The sequence below is a fragment of the Diplotaxodon limnothrissa genome, linkage group LG7 (assembly GCF_057381915.1).
Source record: "Diplotaxodon limnothrissa isolate DT_005_m linkage group LG7, D_limnothrissa_male_GT1.1, whole genome shotgun sequence".
NCBI lineage: Eukaryota > Metazoa > Chordata > Actinopteri > Cichliformes > Cichlidae > Diplotaxodon > Diplotaxodon limnothrissa.
In genome coordinates, this window is record NC_140602.1 from 61799751 (window position 1) to 61823577 (window position 23827).

The following is a 23827-nucleotide window of genomic DNA, read 5'->3' on the forward strand; positions in this document are numbered from 1 at the left end:
TTATCAACTAAAAACCAAGATATATGCTCATGAATTCCTCCTTTTTCAGCAAAAAGGCCAGAGCCGAGCCAGTTCCACTGAGTTTCATCAAACAAACGCTCAAAATCTGGCACCAGCAAAAAGACCGAGTCCAAAGTTGGGACCACTACCTCTGACGGCTATGGAAATTCTAGGATTTCTGAAACTGATGATTTCTTTTTTCTTATTGAACAGTATACCAACATCTGCTAGTAAAGCTAAAGGGATGATTCTCAAAAGACACCAATGCAGAACCTTCGACGTATCAGGTTCGCAGGAAAATGCTGATAAACTGATATGTTTAATATTTTGAACCACATTCTCTGGCATTAAATCTGATCTAATCTAAGTTTGTTGTCATAGCTTGGAGTCAGGTTTTCTCTGTTCTATCATGGGGATAAAAGAATTGGGTTTTAATATTTGGTGTTTCTGTCCGGTTCCCTTTGCAACAGAGATAACAAATGTGGCCAAAGGTTGGATCTGATATGAGGCGAACAGGAGACCGGTCTAAAAAGATTTAAAGGTAGGTACAAACCTGTTCAAAGAAAAAGCAAATCTATGCATATTGGATGAATTCTAAATTATCTGTTCGCTGAGTTGACAATCTTAACTATTAAATTGGCTCATTAGTGGTAAAACTAAATTCTTGAGAATAAAGTAAAGCTTTGAAATAATGACACGTTGAGAATGACAGTACTGAGTTAAAAGGACTATGGTATTTCATGGTAAAAGAGAAAAAGAAGTAATGTGTGTTTAGGATATTAGGTAATTGATCATTTTTATGGGTTTGAGTCCCTATTGATCATAAGGTTGGACCTGCATCGGTCAAATAGTTCTGGTGGACTTTTGGTTGTTTCAAATTATAATAAAATTACTGTAGAACAGAAGTCTGGGACTTCTAAGAAGTGCACAAGCTCAGAGGTGGAGACCTCTTGCTTTTTACAGACGTGTAAAAAGACCCTCTAGGAGGATTACTCCAGGTGGCACCTGCCAAGACTTGGGGCCTTGGTTTAAAATCGCCAGTGATTGGATCACTTTGCCATTTGGAATGGTATCTGCACTTTTTTGGGCAGCAGAGGTTGGACCTCGGGCGTTGGACACTTTTAAAAATTCAAATACGGTGTTTAGAAATCGGGCCAGGCACAGTTTGGAAATGATACTGGTTAACTGATCACAAAAAGGTTGGACCTTAGGGCTGGACGCTTATTAAATTTGTCAAAATTGGTTAGGTTCTTGTGTTGAGTTTGTCAGGGATCCATCTGTTTGTTGTAAAATTGTAAGACGTCTTTGTAATATAAAATAAGTATTTTTGGCATTTAAAAGAACTTTGCAATTTAACAGTGATTTAAAGGCTGAAAGAATGCTGAGAGTGTGTGTTGAAATGAAAGTGTGCATGTTGTGAAATCCTTTAATCATTGGTGATTCTATAAATATATTGTTGTGAACATCGCTGAACCTGTTGGTGTGTAATGTGAAAATTTATTAGAGGTTTTAATTGTTTTTCTTTCAGTTTGAGGTCGTATGCGCACTTAACAGGGTGCGGTCTACTGCCTCTTTCTGATTCTAAACAGCAGGTTTGATGAAAATAGTCTATCACAAGTATGTTTTGGGTGATTCTAAGTGTGATGAGAGGGACTTTAGCAATAGTTTGAAGGATTTCTAGCCTATGAAAATGCCCAATATGGGGCGAAGAAACCAGGACTAGGTTTTAAAGATGAAACAGGTTAACTCTATAGAGGATGTTTCCAAAGATTGACAAAATAATCTAGGACCTTCTACCAGAAAAGCTAATTGTATCTGTTTGGAGTTTACAGTGAGCACTGAGGGAAGTCAGGTTTTAAACTGGGATTGAAAGAAAATTTAACTGGGTGAAAAGGGGGTGTAGGAAGTAGATTTAGTACATTTCACAGGTGCTGTCTTAGAGTTTGATTTATTTGTTGTGGATAGAAGTAATTATGACAAAATAATAAGGAAACATTGAAAACATACAACCCGTTGAGGGGACAGATAGGGTTGGGCAATTGAAAGGTTTCGTTCTGTTTAGCATAATTACTTATGTTATACCCTAGGCCAGGGGTCGGCAACCCGCGGCTCTTTAGTCTTTATTTTGCGGCTCCGGGTGGTTTGGGAAAATAAATTAGAAGTATTTAGCTGAAGTGGTTAGGCTGCTGCCCCCGCGACCCGGCCTCGGATAAAGCGGATGAAGATGGATGGATGGATGGAGTTGTTTAACTGCCTCAGTGACCTCGCCCCCGGAAATTGGCGGGTCATTCCCCTCATCCGCAGACTCTGCTTCCTCCTCGGAAGACGTGTCAGTGGGATTAAGGAGGTCCTCAAAGTATTCCTTCCACCGCCTGACAATTTTCTCAGTCGACGTCAGCAGCGCTCCGCCGGCACTATACACAGTGCAGGTAGAGCACCGCTTTCCCCTCCTGAGACGCCTGACGGTTTGCCAGAATCTCTTCGAGGCAGTCCGAAAGTCTTTTTCCATGGCCTCTCCGAACTCCTCCCACACCCGAGTTTTTGCTTCAGCCACTGCCCGAGCCGCATTCCGCTTGGCCTGTCGATACCTGTCGGCTGCCTCCGGAGTCCCACAGGCTAACCAAGCCCGATAGGACTCCTTCAGCCTGGTGGCTCCCTTCACCTCTGGTGTCCACCATTTGGTTCGGGGATTACCACCACGGCAGGCACCAACCACCTTGCGGCCGCAGCTCAATGCAGCAGCTTCGGCAATGGAGACGCTGAACATGGTCCATTCGGACTCAATGTCCCCAGTCTCCCTCGGAATGCTGTTGAAGCTCTGCCGGAGGCGTGCGTTGAAGATCTCGCGGACTGGGGCCTCTGCTAGACGTTCCCAGCACACCCTCACTACGCGTTTAGGTGCACGAGGTCTGTCCAGCGTCCTCCCCCGCCACCTGATCCAACTCACCACCACGTGGTGATCAGTTGACAGCTCAGCCCCTCTCTTTACCCGAGTGTCCAGAACATATGGTCGCAGGTCTGGTGATACGATTACAAAATCGATCATCGACCTACGGCCTAGAGTGTCCTGGTGCCACGTGCACTTATGGACACTCTTATGTTCAAACAGGGTGTTCGTTATGGCCAAACTGTGATTAGCACAGAAGTCCAAAAACAAAGCACCGCTCGGGTTCAGATCAGGGAGGCCGTTCCTCCCAATCACGCCCCTCCAGGTCTCGCTGTCGTGACCATTGAAGTCTCCCAGCAGGACAACAGAGTCTCCAGGTGGAGCACCTTCCAGCACCCCCCCCCCCTCCCCCAGGGACTCTAAGAAGGCTGGGTACTCCGAACTGCCACTCGGCGCATAAGCGCAGATGACAGTCAGGACCCGTTCCCCGAACCTAAGGCGCAGGGAACAAACCCTCTCGTCCACCGGGAAAAACCCCAACGTACTGGCAGCAAGCCGAGGAGATATTAGAATACCCACCCCAGCCCGCCACCTCTCACCAGGGGCAACTCCAGACTGAGACAGAGTCCAGCCCCTCTCCAGGAGACTGGTTCCAGAGCCCAAGCCATGCGTAGAGGTGAGCCCGACTATATCTAGCCGGTACCTCTCAACCTCACGCACTAACTCAGGCTCCTTCCCCACCAGAGAGGTGACATTCCATGTCCCTACTGCCAGTCTTGGCAGCCGGGGGTCAGTCCGCCAGGGCTTCCGCTCCTGGCTGCCACCCGGCACACAATGCACCCGACCCCTATGGTGCCTCCTGCGGGTGGTGGGCCTGCAGGAGGATGAGCCCATGTCTCCTCTCCGGGCTGTGCCCGGCCGGGCCCCATGGACTAAGGCCCGGCCACCAGACGCTCGCCCTCGGGCACCCTCCCTGGGCCTGGCTCCAGGGCGGGGCCCCGGTAACCCTATCCCGGGCAGGGTAAACTGTTCCCTTGATATTCTTTTCATAAGGGTCTTCTGAATCGCTCTTTGTCTGGTCCCTCACCCAGGACCAATTTGCCATGGGAGACCCTACCAGGGGGCAAAAGCCCCCAGACAACATAGCCCCTGGGATCCCTGGGACACACAAACCCCTCCACCACGATAAGGTTGCGATTCAAGGAGGAGTGTCACGACGTGACACACACAATATAAATGTTTTGACCACTATGAGTCGGGTTTTCTCTGTTCTATCATGGGGATAAAAGAATCGGGTTTTAATACTTTCCTCCAGCCATATCTAGGTTGTTTTACATGACATCTTCCTTCATTTCCTACTGATGCTGGTTCTTATTAAAAAGTCTTTTATTAGCAAACTATGCAATGGCTTTGTTTGCAACATAAGCAATGCACTATTAAGGCTAGCAATGACTTTTGTTGACCAATAAAAAGTTTAAATAAAAAGCTTTAATCACAATTAAAAGTCTTACTGGAGATTTGATCAATACCTCTAACTTACCATCAACTCAACTTGTAATGCTCTTTTGTTTTGTGTTGGCAACAAAATGCAAATACTGGGTTAAGATTTTAAGATTTCAGTTTTAATCTGTTTTGATCTTTCAGGATTTGTTCATGAATGCAGATAAAAGTCAAATCACTCCAAGCCAATTGCTGTCCAATGATTTGCCAACCCCATTTTATTATGTACATCAAATCTTAACCTGGTTCCTTTACTGAACCAATTTAAGAGATTTTCTCTCACATAGGCAAGCATACACTTGGTAGGCTACACCTTGGTCATCTGCAAATCAAATATTTAAGCTGTATAATAGTGCTTCTGAACACATTATTCTTCATTGGAAACTAGTGCATTTGTTACCAATCCCATCTGTTCTCTATCTACCAGGACTGTCACCAAAGCTTTCCTCCCAGGAAAACAAAACAGCAGTCTGACACCTCAATGCCGTGTGTCTACTTATTTATTCTGTGAACACGGCCTGTGAGTGTCTTGTGCAATTGAGCAATCCCCGTTTGTGAGTAATGCATTTGGAGAGGGGCAGAATGAGAACGAAGAGTAACCTTATTTGAGGCTATATCAACAGCATAACCTCTGTGCTAACCCAGTTCGAAGTCCCTGTGGAAAAAACAAGATACAAGAGACTGATTCATTAAAATACGTGGATAGGATTTAAGAAGAGTACGGAACCCATGCAGAAAATGAAAAAAGAAAAGAATTTCATCCAATAATAAACTGTTTTCATGCTAAAGGTATGATGTAGAGAGGAGAAGAGAAGAGAACCCAGTTAGGTTTGTGATGCTGTGTTAAAACTATGTCTGCTCCCTAGGTATATAGATTAACCTATTTGAAGCTTTTCCTGATGAGTTAATTAGACATGATTGGAAAAGGCTTCTGAGTCCTGCCACTGCAGATTTTTAATGATATGATGAAGATCATCGGCTGCAGCCTTAGAATAGGGTGTGTGAGCAGAGGAGTGATCTATAATTATATTATTTGGCTGAGCCCAAGTTCTAAAGTACCCTCGGCTCAAAGCAAAGCAAAGCTTTTGACTGCTGTGAAAGATAATCTACTGTTTGGGCAGTGATTTCATCAAGACGGCAGTATGCTTTTTGCGTTGTTTTCTCCTCATCGTGCTTTCGTAGTCTGGTCTTGGCAGCTGAAAACTGTCCACATTTTAATGGTATATAATGATGCTTTTAGTCTACATCTTTCCTTGAAACCTTCATAAAATCCATCAGAGGGTAACCATTTCAGTTGGCTCCAGTCTACTTTTAAAAAGCCAAGAAAGAGGGAGAATGAGAGAGAGATGTAGAGGATGAGAGGGGACACTTGAGAGATTGTAAGAATCTGCCAATCTTATGAAGCTGTACTTTTTAAAGCCTAAGAGTGGAACAGATGCAAGGATGACACAAGCTGATGATGCATCTCTGCCATCATGTGCTTTATTCCCTTCACCGTCGCAACATCATACACCACACACTCTCACAGTATGACATACCTTAATGGCGTACAGCATGACACAGATTGAGACCTAGATTTTATTAGACCCGTCTCACACAGTGTGACATGCCGTCAACCTTCACTTACTTGAAGCACAGAGTTTGATGTCAGCTCTGGTCCCTTATATTATGAACACGTAATGTGATCTACGTCTATCTAAATTTTTATAATTATATTCTATGTGGCTTTAAGCACAAGTAAATACTGTGAGATGTAGCAGAAAAATCTTTTAACAACTTTATTGATTCATTTTTATTATTGTTAACTTGATTAATTCTTTATTTGTGCAGGACAAGTGCAGCAAAAAAAAAAAAAAATGATGCCAAAGGCGTAGCTCTACTCTATGTGTACATAGTCACAGCTTATTTCCAATGATAAATAGTTGGTGACAATTGAGACATTTTGCTGTCAATTTGATGGTAGCAACATGTCTCAAAGAAGTTGGGAGAGAGCTATGTTTACCACTGTTTAACATCCCCTCTTCTTTTTACAATAGTTTGGCAATGGAGGAGACCAGCTGCTAGACTTTTAGGAGAGGAATGTTGAAATTTCAAATGGTGAGAGGTGAGGACTTCAAACAGGCCATTTCAACACCTGGACTGATGTAAAATCTGCAATATGCAGCATGCATATTTTAGCACTGTCTTGCTAAAATATGCAAGGCCTTTCCCCGGTTCCTGTATATACTTTTCAACACCAATGGTGCCTTTCTAAATGTGCAAGCTACCATTTCCATAGCTACCCTAAGGGATGCAGACTTCTGAAATGAGATGTCCCTCACCTCTTTAGTCCAGAGGATGTTGCATCCGTGTTTCCAAGAAAGAATTTTAAATTTTGATTTATCTCAGCACAGAACAGGTTTCCACTTTGCCTCAGTCCATTTTAAATGAGCTTTGGCCTAGGGAAGATGATAGTATTTCTGGACCATGTTCACATATGACTTCTGCTTTGCATTCTCGAGCTTCAACCTACATTTGTGAATGGCACAGCAAACTGTGCAGTGAATTCCAAGACAAAATCTTGCCTTTTCATGCCTTTTTAATGCAGTACTTCCTGGGGGCCCAAAGATGACAGGTATCCATTATTGATTTTTAAGGACAGAGATTTCTCCATAGTCCCCAAATCTTTTTAATTATATTATTTACTGTAGATAACGAGATATTAAACAGTTTTTGGATTTTTACACTGAGAACAATTTCATTATTCTGAAATTGTTTCACAATTTATAGTTCTGCCAATCTTTACCTTCAAATCAAATCAAATCACTTTTTATTGTCACATCACATGTGCAGGCACACTGGCACAGCACATGCGAGTGAAATTCTTGTGTGCGAGCCCCACAAGCAACAGAGATGTGCAAACACAACAACACAAACGAGCAAAATACAAGAATGGCCAACCTGAAACTAATAAATATATGTACAATATATAATAGTGTATGCATTTCTGGATGTGTATACTAAATATTTTCCTACGTGTGTGTGTGTGTGTGTGTGTGTGTGTGTGTGTGTGTGTATACACATTTTTACAAATTAAATAGTAAAAAAATAAAATAAAATAATAATAATAATAATAAAATATATAAAATATACAGAGTTGAATATGTGCAAAACAAGTGGCATTTATATACAGTGTGGGGTGCATAATGTTGAAGTTCCAGTAGTGAAGCTGAGGTGTCTATGACGTGTTCAGCAGTCTGATGGCCTGATGGAAAAAGCTGTCTCTCAGTCTGCTGGTACGGGACCGGATGCTGCAGAACCTCCTTCCTGATGGAAGCAGTCTGAACAGTTTATGGCTGGGGTGACTGGAGTCCTTGATGATCCTCCCCGCTTTCCTCAGGCACCGCTTCCTGTAGATGTCTTGGAGGGAGGGAAGCTCACCTCCAATTATCCGTTCAGAGCACCGCACTACTCGCTGGAGAGCTTTGCAGTTGTAGGCGGTGCTGTTGCCATACCAGGTGGTGATGCATCCAGTGAGGATGCTCTCAATGGCACAGTGATAGAAGGTCCTGAGGATGCGGGGGCTCATGCCGAATCTTTTCAGTCTCCTGAGAAAGAAGAGGCGCTGCTGCGCCTTCTTCACTGTTTTGTTTGTGTGTACTGACCACGTAAGATCCTCAGCCAGGTGTACGCCAAGGAACCGGAAGCTGCTCACTCTCTCCACAGCAGCGCCGTTGATGGTGATGGGGGTGTGTACTTCTCTGCACCTCCGGAAGTCCACTATCAACTCCTTTGTCTTTGCGACGTTGAGGGTGAGATGGTTGTCTTGACACCAGTGGGTCAGGGCGCTGACCTCCTCCCTGTAAGCTGTCTCATCACCGTTGGTGATAAGACCCACCACTGTAGTGTCGTCCGCAAACTTCACAATGATGTTGGAGCTGTTAGTGGCTGTGCAGTCGTAGGTAAGAAGTTCTTTTCATACTAAATGATGTTACCAACCTGTTACCAATAAACTGAATTAGCTGCAAAATTTCCTATGTTTATTTTTTACTACTCTTACTTTTCCAGCCATTTATTGCCCCCAAATTATTTTTATAAATGTGTTGCTGTGATCAATTCCAAATAAGCTATTTTTTAAATGGTACATTTTCTCAGTTTAAACATTTGATCATATCAAATGTTTAAAAAGTGGGGCAGTTTTGGGCTTAATGCAATTTAACTGTGACATTGATTTGACTTAGATAGTAATTAAATGGAGCGAAGACCATTATTATCCTTCTCTGACCTTCAGTGATGATTATGTGTACTTTTGTCAGCAGTTACACAAAACATTGATTAGTAACTAGACAAACAGAGTGGAAACAAATGGACTGACACAGGCTGTGTTATCTCATTGGATGGTCTAAGCAGCTATGTGATTTCTATTGGAGAAATAATTAGAGACAAACCGCAATACCAGACAACCCTTGATGATTTGCCAAACAAAGATTAACACTAAAGTGAGAGTCGATTGATTTCCAGTAATATATATAAATACAGTAAGAGTGCAGTACCCTGCAAAGTTTAAGACCATCTTTGCTTTTATACTCAGTAGGGCTTTTTTTACACAGTTAATTCATTTAACTGTGTAAATAAAGGAATTAAGCATGTGTGATAAAGTTAAGTGGTTTACAGTGATTGGATAGAGTAAGTGTACACATGTGTATGGCAGAGAGAAAGAAATACAGTTACTGTAAGTAGTTTAAGATGATGGGATTATCTGTGTGAATTTATCCGCATGCATGAATGTGTGTATGTGCATGTGCATGTGTCTGTGTCTGTAGGTGTGTGTGTGTGTGTGTGTAAACATCTATGCTTTCAACATCAACAATGTAGTTTCAGAACCTGGAGAACTTTCACTTTACCCCCCACCATCACCTGAAATTAGCCTGATGCAAAAGGATGTGTTTCATATAGGCACATAAACTGAAGTTCACCAGAGGCCATTAGCTTGAAGGTGGTGTTTGAACTGAACACAGATCCTACAGTTTTTTAGCCTCATTAAGCACTAAATTTGCTGACACAGACAGATTTCTACCAGCACACTGCCTTAAGAAATCTTTGATGATGATGTTTTGCGGTTTAAAATTTGTTCATCTTAAAACCTTGAATTATTTGTTGGTAAACAGAAATATTCCACTCAGAGGATGGATAGGAAATCATCAGTCAACTACTAGGTGATCAAATTCATTAAAAAGTGTTGACTGAAAGAGGAGCTTTTTGTGTTTTAAAGAATGAGGCTCATTTTACTTTATTTCTAGTCATTTCCGAGCACAGCAGCAGGGAACCAGGTGAGACAAAAAAAAAGATGAAACTCAGGCTTTTTCATGAAAACAGAGTACTCTAAACCACAAAGCTTGGAAGAACAATTCCAAATGGTGTTTGCTTCCAAAATGCTCCGGTGGAAACATTAATTAGCAGAAAGATGCAAATGAACATTAAAAAGGTGGATCTTATGCAACCTCAAATCAGAATATGCAGCCTGTTAAAGACTGAGTTCCTGTGTCTAATATTTACTTATAATAATATCTGTTATTAACCTCTGTCTCTCTTCCACAGCATGTCTTTTATCCTGTCTTCCTTCTCTCACCCCAACCGGTCGCAGCAGATGGCCGCCCCTCCCTGAGCCTGGTTCTGCCGGAGGTTTCTTCCTGTTAAAAGGGAGTTTTTCCTTCCCACTGTTGCCAAAGTGCTTGCTCATAGGGGGTCATATGATTGTTGTGTTTTTCTCTGTATCTATGAAGTGCCTTGAGGCGACTTATGTTGTGATTTGGCGCTATATAAATAAAATTGAATTGAATTGAATTACTTTAGGTTAGTAGAGCTTATGAGTATTTTATTTTCCTTTTCTATACACTCCTGATGGAAGAGAAAGCCATTGAAAACCTAAAAAAAAGTGCCACTTGTGAAAAATTCATAATCAAGTCTAAACACTAATAAAATACTATACTGTGTTTTGAAAAAAAAAAAGTTAAAAAAAATACAGTTACCCAAATTTTTGGTCATAACGCACAACTAAAAACTATAAAATAATACTATTAAAAATACCGGCAACCATCAGAACTACCTCTTAGCTCCCTAGTAGAGACACCTATAGTATCAATTTCAAAATCTTACCTCGTCTTGTCCTCAAGTTATCACATTCACAAAGTTTTCAGAAAACGTCCTCTGAACTCATCTAAGATTTTTAGTAGATGCACTCATGGTATCAATTTGAAGCTCCTACTTCTCCTCCTATGTCTCCTCACATTCATAAACATGGGTGCCCACGTGGCCCGCCAGCCCTGACAACAATACCCCATCAGCCTTTTATGCCTGACGGGTAATAAAAAACAAAACTTAAAAAAATCTTACTATAAATCCATCCGGGTACTCCGGCTTCCTCCCACCGTCCAAAGACATGCAGCTTGTGGGGATAGGTTAATTGGATAATCCAAATTGTTACTAGGTGTGAATGTGCGAATTAATGTGAGTGCGAATGGTTGTCTGTCCCTGTGTGTTGGCCCTGCGACAGACTGGCGACCTGTCCAGGGTGTACCCCGCCTCTCGCCCTATGACAGCTGGGATAGGCTCCAGCACCCCCCGCGACCCTGAAAAGGACAAGCGGAAGCGAATGGATGGATGGATAAATCCATCAACTATTGTTTGTAAGTGAATCCCTTTTATTATGTACTTAACACATTAACAGTACTTTTAGCAATGACACTGTCGGTGCTGATGTGGCTGGCTGGTCACAGACCCTGAGATGGCATTCAGCAGAAGGGATTTACATTTCAAATCTGTTCTTGTTATTCTGAGAATGTAGTGATGAGGAGGGAGAGAGGGCAAGTGTGTGTGTTAACACATGGTTTAAAGGTAACAATCCTATTAGCAACTTCCTTGCTGTACACTTAAGTTTACCAGCTTAAGTGTACAGATCTCATGATCCTTGGGTAAAAACTGCACTTGTATCTTTACTTAGTTTGGAAGCGCTGCAGACTTGATCTCATTTGTAAACAGTCTGTGACTGCATTAACTAGTAGTAACTAGTCCAATAACTTGGCATAACTACTACTATAACTTGACCATTAGTGAAGCCTTTTTTGTATGGTGCACTCCATTACTCTGGTTCTAAAGTCTGTACATAATAACAATTCAATTCAATTTTATTTATATAGCGCCAAATCACAACAAAAGTCGCCTCAAGGCGCTTCATAACAACAAACCAGTGTTTGCTCTGACTGAATACATTTTCTCTGGATAGGTTGTGATGAAACACTGCAAATGGTAAAGTAACAAGTGACACATCAAGAAGGTTTTAAGTAACAATTATTTTCATTACGTGGCACTTTGTTGGATCTCCAAGGTCACTGGGGCTTTTTCATGTTTTGTGGTGTGACATGTTTACATGTAGACCCTTTCAAATTTTATTACCACTGACACATTAAAAGCTTTGCATTGTAATAGTGGTTATTTTATTCACTTGTCAAAGGTTGTATTAACTGCATGATAGGCTTTGTGTAGATAAAGTATTGTAGCATGTACAGAACTAAAGATTAAAAGAACTACTCACAGCTTTCATTTGAAGTAAATCATTTTAAAATACAAAGTCTGCTAGTCTGTTGCACCACATGACAGATGAAAAATGTGCCTCAAATGCAAAAATGCAATTACCAAGTACCGTGTTTTCATAGTATATGGACTTATCCCAATTCTAGGGATACATTTACTGTGCTTGCATATAAAAAATCTTTAAATATTAAATATAACTAAATATTTATAAGTCTGCTATGTACATCGGTTGTTTAGGTCTTGTTTTTTTGTGTAGCTATTTTGCTGATTGATACAGTTCTGTAAGCTTTTTTTAAACTGCACAGCCAATGATAGCACTTTAAACTTCTGCAAGCTTTCAAAGAATCTGAGGCAACAGATAGAAAGGAAAACCTTTTTACTGGTTACTCAGCTACAAACACTGCAATACTGTTAGACTCAAAAGTCAGTGAAATTCAACATCACTGTTACTAAATGATACAAAAAATTAAAAGTTTAATTAAGACATCCAAAGTGAACTACATGTTTTTATACTTTTTGTGTGCCTTTGAAGAAATACAATATAAAATTACACATGTCAAACATTTTTAACATATGGTTTCTATTAGTGTCCAATGACCCTCCAAACGACCTCAGACTCTACTGTGCCCAGTTACTGGTATTCACTGGTGTGTGGCCAAGGATACTGTCCAGTAAACTTCTTTTAGTTCTTTTTGATATTTGTTATTGTGTGTGTACACTTCATGCAGTTGAGAGCTAACTAATGCCATTTTTTTTTTTTTTTTTTTTTTTGCCCTGGGCTTTATTTTGCCTTGTTTGGTTCCATTTTTACCCCAATCAGTTCTTCATTCTGCTAATGTAAAAGTATTTCTATAATGTTATATGTTATAAGTAATGTGTTACTGTGTACGAGGTTGTGATGGGATGAGGTTGTGGCTCAGCTGCAGCGGGAAAGGTGGAGTGAAGGTTTCATAGGGCTGTGCCAGGGAGATGCTGGCTGGCACAGCTGGTGAATATTTTCTAATTCTGCCTCTCTTATTTATGCAGTACTGTGTGTGGGGACCAAGGAAGAGCAGAATGGTGAACAGCTGGCAACACTGCTGGAGTTACACTGGGTAACGTCTGAAAAGTCCCATTGTACAGTGAGAAAAGTATTAAAAGAGTGAGTGGGTGTTGGGACACTCCTGTGGCCCGAATGTGCAAGTTTTGTATTTTTAATACTATTGTTTTACCAATTACTGTAAATTACCCCACAAAGGGGTTTCTAAGAACTTTTAGAATTCCTAGTTTCTACATTAACAAGCAGAGACTTCTTCAAAGATGTTTAAAATTATGAAAGACTTCATACATGTCTTTTAAAACAAGGGAAAAAATGGGAATTTAACAATCATGCCCAATGCACAGGAGCCACATGGTGTGCGGTAACTCATACATTCATTATTAAAAACACCAATTTAAAACAAAAAAAGCTTAAAAATTGTATCCTAAAAGAATATATAAGATGCAAGCGGGGGGTTTAGATTTATCTCGTAATATAGGAAAAAAGTTAATAAAAAAGTGGTGTCGGCAGGGTGTGGCTGAGGTTTTATGTTTCTCTGTAGTAGTGTAGTGTTCAGATACCAATGCCACTGTTAGCTTTAGGTTTTAATGCTCTGAGTGACTATCTCCGGACACCTCTGTTTAACAGTTAATTGGTTACACAATAAGAGGCCAGCCTGTAACTTTTTCACCTCTCACCACAGATTGAAAGGCTACATCCCAGCTTATACTTAAGCCCTATGTGTTCTTAGAAGACAAAGTCTTGTTGTGCTCCAATGGGCACAGTGTTTGCTGCTAAAAAAAGAACAGCGTTAAGAGTTTTTTTTTTCTTTCTGCTTTTTTCCCTGATTGAAATCTATTATTATACATATTTTTATGTTGGAAATGTGAATGAAAATTTCTGTTCACTGCTATCAATTGTTATTACTATAATTATCCATATTATTATTAGTAGTAGTAGCAGTATATTCAGGTTATTCAAGTTTAAAACTACCAGTCCTGTAGACACTTCCACATAAGAAGTTGGGCAAAATAAATAAATAAATACCAAAATAAGACAGAATAATATAAATTTTCATCTTAAGATTTTAACATGACCCGGAATGGCTTTATGCCAACATTGCATTAAGTCAAAACTTAGTAAGTTGCACCTGTAAGTAGGGTTGTCATGATACTGAAATTTCAAACATAATACTGACACCAAGGAAAATACCCGTTACTCAATGCCATTTTTGATGCCACAGGGAAAAGAAATTACAAACAATAAAGAGGCATTAAAAAAGAAAAGAAAAACACCAGAGCAATACAAAAAATAATATAAATTTATATCATATAATTAAAAACTAATAGGACAAATATTTTAAGTTTCTCGTAGGTAGCAAAGAAAATAAAAAAAACTCACACCAGGCAGTGTTTGGTTTCTTTGTAACAACAATGATTTAAGACGTCTGAGGTAGAGCAGTGCTTTAGTGATTTGGCTCCATGTTTTCACTGCTGATCAAACAGAGTCTGTAGTGCACGTTTCCACTGTTTCTGTCTAGCTGCTGCTAAACTTTTCTTACTTTAACAGAAAGCTAATTTGTCTATTAGACAACTGATTATAGTTGTCTGAATGATGGCACTGTTGGTACTTTTACAAATGACTATTAATTCAATACAATTTTTTTGTATCAGAGTATCAATTTTTTTTGACAAATCTAGTTGCAGGACACTTTTTTTTAAACTATACTATAAAAAAAGCAATAGAGCTGTCAAATTTTCAGATTCAGCTCTACAATATGAAACATTTGAAAAGCTTATTTTAGACTCCAGACAATCAGTTACAGACATTTCCTTCCATTTTCTCAGTTTCATATACTGAACATATAAAAAGGTAATCATAAAAGCACATTAATCAATAATCCTTAACTGCAGTCATGTTCAAATAAAACTGAATAAAAAACCTCCACAAACTCACGTGTTTCTTTGTAAACTACTGGTGCAACTTTCTTACACAACCAACCAGCTTCAACTATTACATACCAAAGCCACATGATATCTGACAGAGAATCTCCTGTTTCAATCTTCACTTCCTTTTCTGAGTAGGTAAAACTGTCTGTCATCTACTCTATCCTTCGCAGCGCTCCGACTGCGGTCGTCTCTTAGCAACGCCACCGGGCAAATCAATGAAGGGGAAAAGAGAGAGCCATAGAGATGAATGAGGGGTTGAGAGGACAGAAGGGGAGGTGGAGAAATGTGGACAAGGGCAAAAGGGGGTGTCAAGTGCATAAAGAAACGGAGAAGAGGAGGTGGAGTGGACATGTAGGGAAGGAGGAGATGTAGGTGGACTGGAGGAAAATAAAGGGAAGGGAAAGAGAAAGGGAAGATAGGATGAAGATAGAGGAAAAGATGCTTGAATGTCAAGCTGTACTGAAAGGCACTCTATTAAATGTCATTGTGTATCATAAAGTAGAGCAAATGTTGAACAATACTAACATGCGTTGCCTACACCCTGAGTGTATTTCTTGGAAAATTCAGAGTGCAGTTATTTAAAAAAAAAAAAAAAAAAGGTTGCCTGCCCTGGGTATTTCCTGAATATGATCTTCATGATATAATGTAGCATATCTGACTGCAACTTTTCTCCTGGTATTGTAATAAAGTTCAACTCAAAGGAAATCAAAGCTTGAGTCAGCCAAAGTGTACGCCTATTGTTTTACTCAACTGATTCCCATCAGGCCGGTAAAAACAAACAAACAAACAAACAAAAAACCAACAACAAAAGATGAAACACTGTCAGGCAGGTCAGCAGCTACAATGAATCTCCTGCCGGGCACAGAGAAATGCAAATAGCCGATGGCCTCCGACATCAGCATCTGACACTCGATGGGAATGATGCCACAGCAAAATGAATGTTTAATCAATCTGTGATCATGTAGCTGAATGCAAATGTTGTTTTCCGAGGCTCACCTTGTTGTGCCAGTTGTTTATCTTGGTGAAATCAACAATCGGTCCTTTTCAGGCTTTCTCGCTGCTCCTGCTTTCCGTTATTTCTTGTCGCTCGTAGCATGCAGTCACGTTGTCTGAATCTAAATGTGTCCCTCACACACTCTCTGGCTAAAAGCCAAAACAAGCAACTGAATTAGACAGAGAAGGCTGAAACAAAGAAAAAAAAGAAAGAAAAAGAAAAAAAAGATTAGCGGTTTATGCTTAGCTTTGCAGAAGCAACCAGATGTTGACACAGTCTTTGGTTTGGGTGGCTAATACCTGCTAACCAGCTCGCTGAATAAAAATGAGTGATGACACAGTGTCCAATACGAAGAAGAGACGGCGGACCGCTCTCCAGGACGGCCCTCAACGACGGAGGCAGGAGGAGCAGGAGGCGGTGTCGGGTTCTGTCTTCCTGGGAGGGACGGTCCCGTAGACCCCGGCGGCAACCGCTGTTACGCTAACCAGCATAAATCTACAACTTCCTGTTCCAGCTTTTCACAATTAAACACTGCGTTGGATTTTAAGGGATTATTTGGGGGATTAGCGCACATTACGGGGACTAGCTGACTTTAAGTAAAACATACATGAAAACAAATTAAAATAAAAGGTATGGAAACGTTTCTTTTAGGTTTAAGACTAGATAAAGGGTTTAGTGAGTTCCCAGGGAAGCAAAATATTTAAAAGCTGTATTATTTTTCATGAACTTCACTTTATTTATTTATTTTTTGTTTTGTTTTGCTTTTTATGCATTTTATTTTGACTCATAAATTAAGATCAAAAACATGAAAGCTTGCTTCCGCCATTGATAAAAACCTTTTTAAAAATACATTATTTATTTGTGTCTATAACTCAAAATTTCATGTTATTATCTCAAAAGTTGGGCTTTTCTCCATTTCATTTTAAGTTAGTTAGACAAAACTTTGGATGGGTGGTTAAGAAAAGAAGAAGCTGTTTTTATTTGATTTGATTTTTTCAGAAACAAGTTTGCAAAATAATTGCATGTTTATGTCCTCATGTTCTTTTTCTCTTACTATCTCATATACCATTTCTTACTTTATTTGTATTGAATTTACTAATTTTACCATTAGGACCACCCCACCTACTAATCCCACTTTTCCCCTTGAAGAGAGATTCCCGTTTTCTACGCACAAGGGATATGAAGCACATCTTATCAAGGGCTAAATATAGCTCGATTGCATCTCAAGTGTTCCAGACAAGTAAATAAAAACAGCTCTGTGTCACGTGAACCATAAGATTTTTTTAAAATGCTGTTCCTAAGTGAAAAACAATGTTGCCACACAACAGAAAGTATTGTTTCTACAAAATGGAAGAACAGCCCAAATAGTCTTTCTAAAAAGACTTTGAACTTAGATCAGCAAACCTGGGTTTGCAGCATAGATTTATTAATTACTTCACTGTAGTTGTCACATGCTGAGCCATCCAATGAGACAAATTAGACCTTTTGTGGGTCGCGTCTGTCCCCTGGGCCCTTTGTTTGACACCCCTGTTACCCTACCTCCCATAAATCACGTTGTTCTATAAGTAGCTTATATACGCTGCGCTTTCCATGTCCAGTGAAGTTTTCATAACTGACCCCTTATTTCTTGTAGGTCCCTCCTGAGAACTGTCAACAACAACAAAAAACGTTAGTACCCAGGGATGAAAATGTTGTGTATCAAAAAGAAACCTAACGGGCAGATGATATAGGTAGATATTTCCTCTGTTTTTATAGGTAGTAGCAGCATAGGATTTCATTGTAACATTGAAATGTTTACTTTAAAGTTTGAAGGTAGCTCAATCAAATGTAAGATGTCATTCTCACAAAAAAACAATAATATGCTTTACTATTTTTTCCAATTTTTTTCTAAAATAGCACATTTGGAAATTTGTGCATGGTGGTCTGATATATTTGTTAAGCAATATATAACAAAAATGCGATTGTTTGGTGTTCTTGCATTCCCAATAACACACACACACACACACACACACACACACACACACACACACACACACACACACACCTATCTATCTATCTATCACAATCACACCACCACCAGGTTGAGTCCAGCACTTCTACAATAAAAGACTGCATTTTTTTCAACCCCTATAATGTCATGCCTGAACAGTGGTGGCTTTAAGTGATGTATCAACTCAAACATGCATCCACAGTCTATGTTATATAAGTACGATCATCGGTGGTGACGGTTGGCGCCGCTTTGGAAGCAGAAACAGTTGACTTGAAATCCTTTAGTGTCTCCTTGTGGCGGGACTCTTATACTGCACTGTAAAATGTAGAGCAATGTCAAGTGTATGCTAGAAAGTGATACATTAACATTTCTGGGGTCACCATGAAGAGCTCACTTCCTTTCTTGCTCAGTGTGTAAAATGTGGTACTTAATGGATTGAAAAGAAAAAAGATGACACCCTTGTAGTTCACACAAGTGGCGATGAGTTATAATTTGTAAGGTTTGAGCCATCATAAATTTTAAAACAGGAAAGTATACTATTTATACTATTTATACACACACACACACACACACACACACACACACACACACACACACACACACACACACACACACACACACACATTAAGTCAAAGCTAATATAGCTGCTCATATATAGCTACTTATAATTTGAAGAACTACCTACACCAATGAGTAGACTTCCCAGAATGGAAACAGCACTCTTTGTGAGGTTGGAGAAAACACTCAAGTTGTTAAGAACTCTGACTGAGAAGAATCCGCCTGTGTACAGCAGCAGGCTGCCTTCCTAGAATTTGGATATCCCCCGTGCGCTCGTCTCTGCATTATGTGCATTACCTCTCTTGGAAAATTAAAACCACAGCAGCTTTTTATAGTTTTCTTCATTCACTATCAGCTTACACCAAAAGTCTACTCTGAAGAAGATTATTCAAAACATGCAACACAGTCACCAATCCCAGCAAATCCACCCCTAAGTCAGACTGTACAATACAGAAAATAAAAGAGCTACAGCTCAGACTCTACAGGCTTCAGTTAGCATGTTAAATGTGAAAGTTCAGTTAGAAAAAGACTGAACAAAAACGGCCTGAGTTTAGCAATTAACCAAAGTGACAAACATTGCTCTAAATAATACTCCCCTAATCCAAGTAGTCACCCAAACCTGGACGTGGATTTAGAGGCCTGAGGGCCATCTCACACGTTTATTCAGAAAAAAACAAGTTTCAATTAAAATTAAAAAAATCAAAATCTTGTGGACGTATGCCTTTTACATGTTGGTAAAATGTTTAGGATGAGATGGAGATATAACACTCATGCACCCTGAAAATTATGAAGGTCTAAACATGTATCAAAGGGACTCACTGAACATCAGTGGATTTCTATGGGGCAAACGTACTTAAACAAGCCACTGTGACCATTGAGGCAGAGCAGAATGAATGATAAAATAAAATACTATATACAGTAGAATAAAATAAAATAAATATACAATAAGATAAAAATAGAATACAAATACAAATGCTATATACAACTGAGTAAAAATACACTGTAAAATGTAATTAGTTCCCAGAACTCAAAAAAATTGAGGAAACTCATTGCCTCAAATAAATTGAGTAAAGCTCATCTTAAAATGACTAAATTAGGACAACTTATTTATTTTGAGTACTCTGTACAAGCTCATTTGTTCCCAGAACTCAAAAAAACTGGATCAAGTTTACGTAAGATGACCAAGTTAGGGCAACTTACTCATTTTGAGTACACCGTACAGCCTTGTTAGTTCCCAGAACTCAAAAAAATTAAGGAAACTCGTTGCCTCAAAAAAACTAAGTAAAGCTTACTTAAGATGCCTGTTAGGACAACTTATACAGTGCAAGTCTGCAGTATTAAGAATAACTTGATATTTCTGACTGTACAGTGCTAATTGTTTACTTACTGACAAACATTTCAAGTTCAACTAAATGAAAAAACAATTTGTGGTAACCTGAATAAGATTAAAAATAATTAACAACACTTTTTGTAAGGATGTTAAAATCAGACCAACTTTTATTTTCAAACACAACAAAGTATAACAGCCAACATACTGGACACTGTTCTGCTGAACAACAAACAATTATATTGCCATCACTGTTATAATCTTACAATGAAACAAAGTCGCAGATGTAGTTATTCTAAAAATAAGTTTAGGCCTACCACAACTTTGTTTTGTACTTACATTACTTATATAATCAAAATAAAAATATTTGTTGTGCAAAATGATTTGGGCACAAAACAAATTTTGCTGTTAGAAAACTTGCAGACTTCACTATATTCAGTGTAGACCCTCTAAACTAAGTTTGGGGGATGTGATCTTTCAAGAAATGCAGACCAAACTGTTGTTGTTTGTTTACTTACACAGCATGTCTTGTAGAATTAACTGGAGTCACCAGCAACAGCCTAGTGCAGTCATATCTCAAGTCTAATAACAGAAGACAGGAAAAGATCAGTAAAGAAACAACTTCCCCAAACCAAAAAACAAATAAAACAATAAGTAAAACAGGCTGATCTAAAGTTCAGCCTGATTAATATAAATGTCACTGACAGTTGCTAATATATTGGAAAACCAAAATACTTACCACTGAGTTGATGTCTTTCTGTCCAACAGCAGGAGTGCTGGTCCCGAGCCTCAAAGACAGTATGAAGCAAGCAGAGGGAGAAAAAACAGAACATTTTTCAGAAACCGATTTGATCCTTAATGGCTGTGCAATCATGGTAACATAGAGTTTGCTTATGTTGTTAAATAAAGGCTAGATTTGACATTAATAGATGCCACAGATGTTCAAGGTGCCACAAAGCATGAAAAAATGGACATCTCGGAAAACGTCGGGGCATTTTTGCAAATATGTGATGTCTTGATAAATCGAGCAGATATTTGAACTTTCGACAGCTACATTCTCGCCTGAAAATATCTTAAAAGTTGATTTTGTGACCCAGAAAAAGTACTAAGTTTTTTAGCCGCGCTCCTCCGCGCTTACAAGTACGCACAGGCTCCGACAACCGTGGCCGACATATGCGATCCTCCTTTCCCCTAGATTACCCTTTCTGGGTCACAAAATAACCTTTTAAGATATTTTCAGCGGAGAATGTAGCTGTGTAATGCTCAAATATCTACTTAATTTATCAAAATATCACATATTTGCAAAAGTGCTTCCACGTTTTCAGAGAGCTCTGTTACCCACCAGCGCGATAGCTGACCGGGAGGTCAAGGCTTGATAAGAGTCCGCGAGCACAGCTAACTCTTGGCTTATTGTTTTCACCCCCCCCGAAGAATTTTGTCTGGGCTCTTATCTCACTTTTTTATTTCAAACAATCAACAGAAAATTTCACAGACATATTTTTATATAAGGTTTTTAAGGCTGTGGTGTTAATTGTTAAGTAACATGAGCCCAGCCGCAGCAGCAACGCTAGGCTAACACTAACTAGCTAGCACGATTATAAACCTGGTGCTAAACTAAGAGAAGCCACAAAATCAGTTTGAATAAGAGTAAACATTTACTCACCAAGTCAGTGTATCAGGTAAAGATCCACAGCAATGACAACAATAATCCCTTGAGCTAACGCTTTTCTAGGTTTGCTCAACATATTCCATAAAAAATGCTGGCACCATGAACATGCGGACTGATCCGTGCTAGGGAGGAGGACGGTAGTGACGTGGCATTTTCAAAACACATCTTTCATCCTTCCACACTGAGAAGAAAAACTTCCATCTTACTTAGTTTTTCTAAGTTAAGACAACTCAAATAAATTGAGTTTATCAGCATTTCTGTAGCGGACAGAACCACCTGCTTTAATTTACCATGATGCTCTGTGTTATGTTGTCATGGCAATATGAAGTCAAATAAATACAAATTCATAAAATGTACATTTGAAGGAGGACAAGAAGACAGGCAACTGGAAGAGCTTTTGAAGCAGGAAAACTTTTCTGGATTACTCTTAATTTAACTGGAAATTTTGCGAATACAAGTCAAGGAGGAAACAAGGAGGCAGGTTGGATTATATTTGAGGACAGGACGCACGAAGGAGAAGCATGAGGAGAGAGGAAACAGCAGAGCGATGGTGCAGAGCTAATCGTGGGTCAAGTCGAAGAAGCAAGCATCAAAACTGTGAGTAAACATAACACATAAAGACTTAAAAATTACTGTGCTGATTAAGGAAACATTAAATTTGGTTAGTTTGGGGTCTGCAGCTTCAGGTTTGTGGGTTCAGTTGGTCTCAAAATTGAGGAAAGACAAAAAAATTTCTTTTGAAAGGTTGTTGGAGGATTTTTACTGTAAGAAATATCTGGGTGTGCAACTGCTTTTATTTTAAAAAAAAAAGTTGCATTTTATTTAGTCACATTGGAAAGGGAAAATTGGAGGATCGGGACAATAATGTGGCCAGTTTTACTGTTTCCTTAATCAGAACAATAATTTTGATCTGAACTAGAAATTTTGAAATGGGTTATTTTCTTTCTTCTCTACTGATCACTGTGTTAAAGGTTGAGTTACTTGTCAGTCTACATTTATGTTAAAGGTAATTTTAAAAAATGCAGTTTATTCGTAATTTTGTAGAAAAAGGCTCCGCACCTGTGAAAAAAAGAAAATGGGTATCCACACCCCCAAAATTCCTGTAGATCAGAGTAGCTAAGCCCTGGTTAACTGCAATTATATAACAGAAGATGAAAAATATTGGAATGATTAGGGTTTGAAGATTTGACTTTCTTATTGAAAGAGACGAAAAGTAATCCATGTGTGACACTGAGAAAAAAACTGAAAGCTTAAAAGATCTGGAGGTCTGACTACTGTTATTCAAATGTGCAAAATTGTTTTAATGACATTAGAAAAAAAATGGGATGTTTAAAAAGGTAATATATAAAGATGATTTTTATATTACTTGAAAAAATGATGTTGTTTAGCGCTTCTGTACTTAGAAAAATGCTGGGTCACTAGTAAGCTGAGATTTAATGTGATAAACTGAGGAAAGGTAATATAATCTACACACTCGCTATTATTGTTGCAATCCATACACCAGTTAATATTTAATCAATCGTCATTCATAATTGGTGATCTATGCAAGTTTTAAGGAATAATATTTGAATTGAGGTTGAATGATGCTCTGCCTCTGTGGTCAAGTACAGACATAGGCCTTAAGCAACCATGAGCCACTGATAAGTGTGACAGATTAGGAAACATGCATACAGTTCATTAGTTAGACTCCTATGAGCCACTAATAGGAGAAAATGAGCACGCAATAAAGTGGACTTGTTAGGGAGAGATTGCCATCAGAGTTAAAACACTCCAACTCAATTTTGATGATAGAAACAGCTAAAAAATGAGCGTCTTGTTGAAACTGATGACAAAATCCTGATCAGATACAGACAGACACATGCATACAACACACACTACTGCTCAAAGGTTTGTGGTCAGATTCAAACTGTCGTCTTTTTAATTAATAATTTACATTTACTTTTAACATAATATTACATGAAAATTATCAGAAATGTTTTCACAGATGTTTGTTTAATGAATCATTTATGTTAAATCACCCATGATGCATTAGGAAATGTCTACACACTTATACATGGGCCCATTTTTAGTAACCATCACTGCTGTGTGGACAGATCACATGGTTATAAACAGGTGAAAACTGACTTCAAACCTTTGAGCTGTAGTGTAGATTGCAATGATAGTGTATAGTTATCTATTACAGAAGAATATATAGAAGTCTGAGGACAGGGAAACACTGTAAAAAAGTTATGAGCTGTCTTGCTGCAGAGAAAGTGGAGTCTGTCATCCTTGAAAAGCTCCCAAGATAGGCAGCTGGCAGGTTGAATGATGCTCTGCCTCTGTGGTCAAGTACAGACATAGGCCTTAAGCAACCATGAGCCACTGAT

General features: G+C 39.2%; 1 long non-coding RNA gene across 1 annotated transcript in view; it reads right to left on the reverse strand.

Annotated features, from left to right (window-relative positions):
• The window catches only part of LOC146629461 (uncharacterized), a 44079-nt gene extending 27800 nt beyond the window's left edge, over nucleotides 1-16279 (reverse strand). The window contains exons 1-2 of the long non-coding RNA XR_014906353.1: nucleotides 16217-16279; nucleotides 15920-16105 (exon numbers count right to left, since the gene is read on the reverse strand). This is a non-coding gene — a long non-coding RNA (uncharacterized LOC146629461). The remainder of the gene's footprint in view (nucleotides 1-15919; nucleotides 16106-16216) is intronic.
• Between the last annotated feature and the right edge of the window lie 7548 nt (nucleotides 16280-23827).